Here is a 5,072-nt window from a genome sequence, read left to right as displayed (position 1 = left end):
GATTTGTTATGGCATAGGAGACTTGGACATGCTATTATGAGTATTTTGCAACGGCTAATTCAAGGTGATTTAGTTCGAGGGTTGCCTAAGCTTAAATTTGATAATGAAAAATCTGTAATGCTTGTGCTAAATTGAAAATCTTGGATTTATTGAATTTTGTAATTCTAATGGTATTAGCCATAATTTTTCAGCCTAGAACCCCTCAACAAAATGGAGTTGTTGAGAGGAAAAATCGAACTTTAGAAGAAATGGCTAGAACCATGCTTTGTGAAAATAATTTGCCAAAATATTTTTGGGCGGAAGCCACAAATACCGTTGTTATGTTGTAAATCGAAGTAATGATTAGGCCAATTTTAAAGAAAACTCCATATGAAATTTTCAAAAATAAAAAGCCTAACATTAGTTATTTCATCCTTTGGATGTAAATGTCTTGTTTTAAACAACGGTAAAGAGAACCTTGGCAAATTTGATGCTAAAAGTGATGAAGGAATTTTCTGGGTTATTCCTTAAATTTAAATATTATCGTGTATTTAATAAAAGAACTTTAGTTGTAGAAAAGTCTATACATGTTGTTTTCGATGATAATCCCCTTCCGAGGAAGGATTCTTGTGTGAATGATGATGTAGGTGTTATAAATAAAAATGACGTTAGACATGACGTTGGAAAACCATCATCAAAGGAAGAAACAAAAAATGAGGAAACTCATGATCCTCTTGAGAATCCAACCATTGAAAAAGGGAAGTATCTTATCCAAGAGAGTACAACTATGTCAAGGATGGTGAAATTATAGGTGATCCATCCAAAGGAGTAACAACTCGATCTTCTCTTAGAAATATTTGTAATTATGTTGCATTTATCTCATGCATAGAGCCTAAGAATATTAAAGAAGCATTAAATGATGAATTGGATTATGGCTATGCAAGAAGAGTTAAATCAATTTGAGAGAAGTAAGTATGAACATTAGTTGAAAGGCCTAGTAATAAATCTACTGTAGGTACTAGATGGGTATTTAGGAATAAGCTTGATGAGAGTGGTAATATAGTGAGAAACAAGGTTAGACTTGTTGCTCAAGGGTATACTCAAGAAGAGGGCATAGACTATGATGAAACATACGCTCCCGTAGCTAAGATGGAAGCAATTAGAATTTATTAGCATTTGCATGTTTCAATGAATTTAAATTATATCAAATGGATGTTAAAAGTGCATTTTTAAATGGTTTTATAAAAGAAGAAGTGTATGTGGAACAACCTCCAGGTTTTGAAGATTCAAATTTTCCGGATCATGTTTTAAAATTGAAAAAAGCTCTTTATGGTTTAAAGCAAGCTCCTAGAGCTTGGTATGAAAGATTGTCAAATTTTTAATTGAAAAAGGTTTTTCAAAAGGGAAGGTTGACACATTGTTTTTGAAGCATAAAGGTAAAGATTTATTAGTAGTTCAAATTTATGTTGATGATATAATATTTGGTTCTACTAATGATGTTCTTTGCCAAGAATTTTCTAAGCTAATGCAAAGTGAGTTTGAGATGAGCATGATGGGGGAGCTCTCATTTTTCTTGGGACTCCAAATCAAGCAAAGAAAAGATGGCATCTTCATCAATCAAGCTAGTACGTCAAGATATGCTCAAGAAGTTTGGACTGGAAAATGGGAAACCTCATGACACCAATGAGCTCTTCAACAAAGCTTGACTTAGATGAAGGAGGTAAATGTGTAGATGTTAAATTATATAGGTCAATGATTGGATCTCTTTATCTAAACTGCAAGTAGACCGGATATTATGTTAGTGTTTGCTTATGTGCTAGATTTCAATCATGTCCTAAGGAATCACATTTACTAGCTGTTAAGAGAATCTTTAGATACCTTAAAGACACTCCTAGTCTAGGACTTTGGTATCCTAGAGACTCTAGCTTTAGCTTGCATGCTTTTTCTGATGCGGATTATGGAGGATGCAAATTAGATAGGAAAAGCACCTCCGGTACTTGCCAATTCCTTGGAAATATGCTAATTTCTTGGTTTTCAAAGAAACAAAATTGTGTTGCATTATCTACCACTGAAGCTGAATACATTTCAGCTGGTAGTTGCTGTGCACAAGTTTTATGGATGAAACAACAACTTTTTGATTATGGAATTGAAGTAGGTACCATTCCTATCAAGTGTGACAATACTAGTGCTATTTGTCTCACTAAAAATCCCATCCAATACTCTAGAACTAAGCACATTGAAATAAGACATCACTTCATTAGAGACCATGTCACTAAGGAAGATGTAGTTCTAGAATTTGTTGATACTTTGCACCAATTAGTGGATATCTTTACAAAACCTTTAGACAAGGAACGATTTTGGACACTTAGGAGAGAATTAGGTTTGACCAATCTATCTTCACTGAGTGTTTAAAATATTTTTAGCACTTTTAATAATAAATGAAAAATGCTTATAATAGCAATTTTTGATTGCATTCATTGCTATTAGTTAGGGGGAGTTTATGATTCGTGATGAAAAATTAATTTTATGTTCAAATATCGTTTAAAGATTAATATAATTGTTTGAACATGATTAATTTTCAATATATGAGTTGCCAATACCACTAGAGGAAATTAATTTAGCATTTTGGGTGTTTAAAATCGGATTTTATCATTTTGGTGCAGAGGGAATCAATCCCCCCTTGAGGCAACCGATTCCCCCTTTGAAGGGGAACCGATTTCCCCCCACAGGGGAATCGATACCCCCTGGGGTTCTGGTTAAACACGGGCAGAACCTTTATTTTGTTCAAAACCCTTCTTCCTTCCGCCGTTTCTCTTCTAAGCACTCAAATCTCCATTTTTGCTTCAAATCAACGTTTTAATCGGAATTCACTTCAAATATCATCCTCTAAACCTGTTGGAATCAAAAAATGCACAAAACTTCATCTAATCTCACTCAAATCCGAATATTCAAGGTATTTTTCCAAAACTTTTTTTTATCAATTTATGAACATAGAACTAGTTTTAATTAGTTCTAGGTTGAATTTTTGATCGGGCATTGATTATTTAGTGATTAGAAACTAGATATTACAACTAATTTCATCAAAAACACAAGATTTTCCAAAATTTTCTAAATTTTTGAAATAAAAAAAATTAATTAATTTCAAATTATTGTGTTTTGATTAAATTATGTTGTTATGAAAACTATAAATATATTGTTTCTCAAAACCGTATTTTTCAAAAGTTTTTCAAAAACTTTGCCCATTAGGATTGATTTAGAGAACCTTGAAATATTGAGGATTCAATTGAGTTTTGGGATTGATTGAATTGCATACATGTGTTTTCTAAATTGCAGGTTATCAATTCTGTTCCGATTTCCTAAACGATGTCCAATCCTAAACGTGCTAGGTCATCATCTAGTCGTTTACACCGTCAACCAAATCCACCTCCAAATCCTCCTCCTATTCCAATTTCTAATCCTAATCCCATTGATCCTAACTTGACTATCCAAAATTCGTGTTTCAATCATCCTGGTCTAGAAATCATCGTTTTTGGTATTATCAATATTTTGACTCTTACAAAATCCGGGAAGAACGTATTCCTTCTCGTCAAGCTATGTTAGCTATCAATTTTAAATATCTTCCTCTTTTACAAGAGTGGAAATTTGATAAACTTTGACCTTGAACCATCGTTTACCATCAACTTGTGCGTATTTTCTATTCTAATGTGTTTGTGTTAAAACCAAACTGAAACCGAAACCATATGAATTCATTCCTACCTTCTAGGACAATTCTTATATATTGACTCGGCTTACATAGCCAATACATTCGGATTAGATAATGATGGTATTTCAAATGAAAAATAGGTTTTAGGATCTCGTTATAAAAAAAGGGATAGTGCAAGTGTCTTAGACCTTCATGAACGTTTTCATCTAATAATTTCTTCTTGGTTTCGACCATCCGGAGGTCGTTATTCTACTCTTAGAGCCTTAGATCTTTGGTGGTTACATTTTTCAAAACAATATTAAAATCAACCTACCAGATTATTTTTGCTGAAATTGTTGAAACCGTAAATCTTGTTCCTAACAAAAAAACTCTGTTCATCTCTTGTTTACGGTTGCATTTTGAGTAATCTGTTTTCCAAAGCTGGGCTTAGAGTCGGTCTAGATGCGTTTTCCCCTTAAGAAACAAATTAACTTTTTCCTTAACGAGAGCGGATGGATTAAGGATAAGGAAACTAGTAATGGGTTCGATCTTCTGCAAATACTCCGGGAGCTAGTTCTTCACAAGCTCTACCCGAAGCTGACGAAGATCTCGAGCGAGAGCAATTATACGAGACATCGATGAAGTCGAAGATGAGCCTGAGCAGCCCGAGGAGCAGCCCGAAGAGCAAGCACAACAAACGCATCAAATGCCTCCATATTTCCAATCCTTATGGAGACATTCGATTTTCGATACGCTACCATGGATTCACGCTTTTCTTCTATAGAGTCCCACTTATCTACAATGGGAGCTCAACAATTAGAAATTCTTCGGGAGATGCGTACAAACAATGAAGCAACCAACGCGCGTATTAATGACCTCACTAACGAAATGGCCGCTATGCGAGCTCGTTTTCCTCCTCCTGATCCGGATATGTGATTCAATGTTTTGCTTTGAACTCCAAACTTGTTGTTTTAACATTTTGAATATTTTGGAATGTTTGAATTTGTGGATTGATTGACTTTGAATTTGTTTGGATTTATGAATGGTTAGAAATTATCTATTTGGTGTGATTAAATTTATTCATTATTGCATCATTTACTTCATGATTAGATATATGACCAATTTTGCCATTTCACATTAATTATGAATATTGATTATGAAACTAATGGCTAACGTTTCTCTTGCTTGTGATCTTAGCAGCTTATATTATATATAATCAATTGGCTAAATGATTTCAAAACCTTGTTTAAATTCTTTAAAATGTCTTTTTGATTTAACAAAAAGGGGGAGAAGTGTTAAAAGTGTTTTTAAATGATAAATGGGAGAAGTGTTAAAGTAAGGGGGAGTAATTTCAAAACTTGATTTCAAAATCTAAAATTACTAAAATGTTTTGTTATATCAAAAAGGGGGA

The sequence above is a fragment of the Hibiscus syriacus genome, unplaced genomic scaffold, assembly GCF_006381635.1.
Source record: "Hibiscus syriacus cultivar Baekdansim isolate YM2019G1 unplaced genomic scaffold, ASM638163v2 tig00111847_pilon, whole genome shotgun sequence".
Lineage (NCBI taxonomy): Eukaryota > Viridiplantae > Streptophyta > Magnoliopsida > Malvales > Malvaceae > Hibiscus > Hibiscus syriacus.
The sequence above is the reverse complement of the archived record's forward strand: the minus strand, read 5'-3'. Positions refer to the sequence as shown.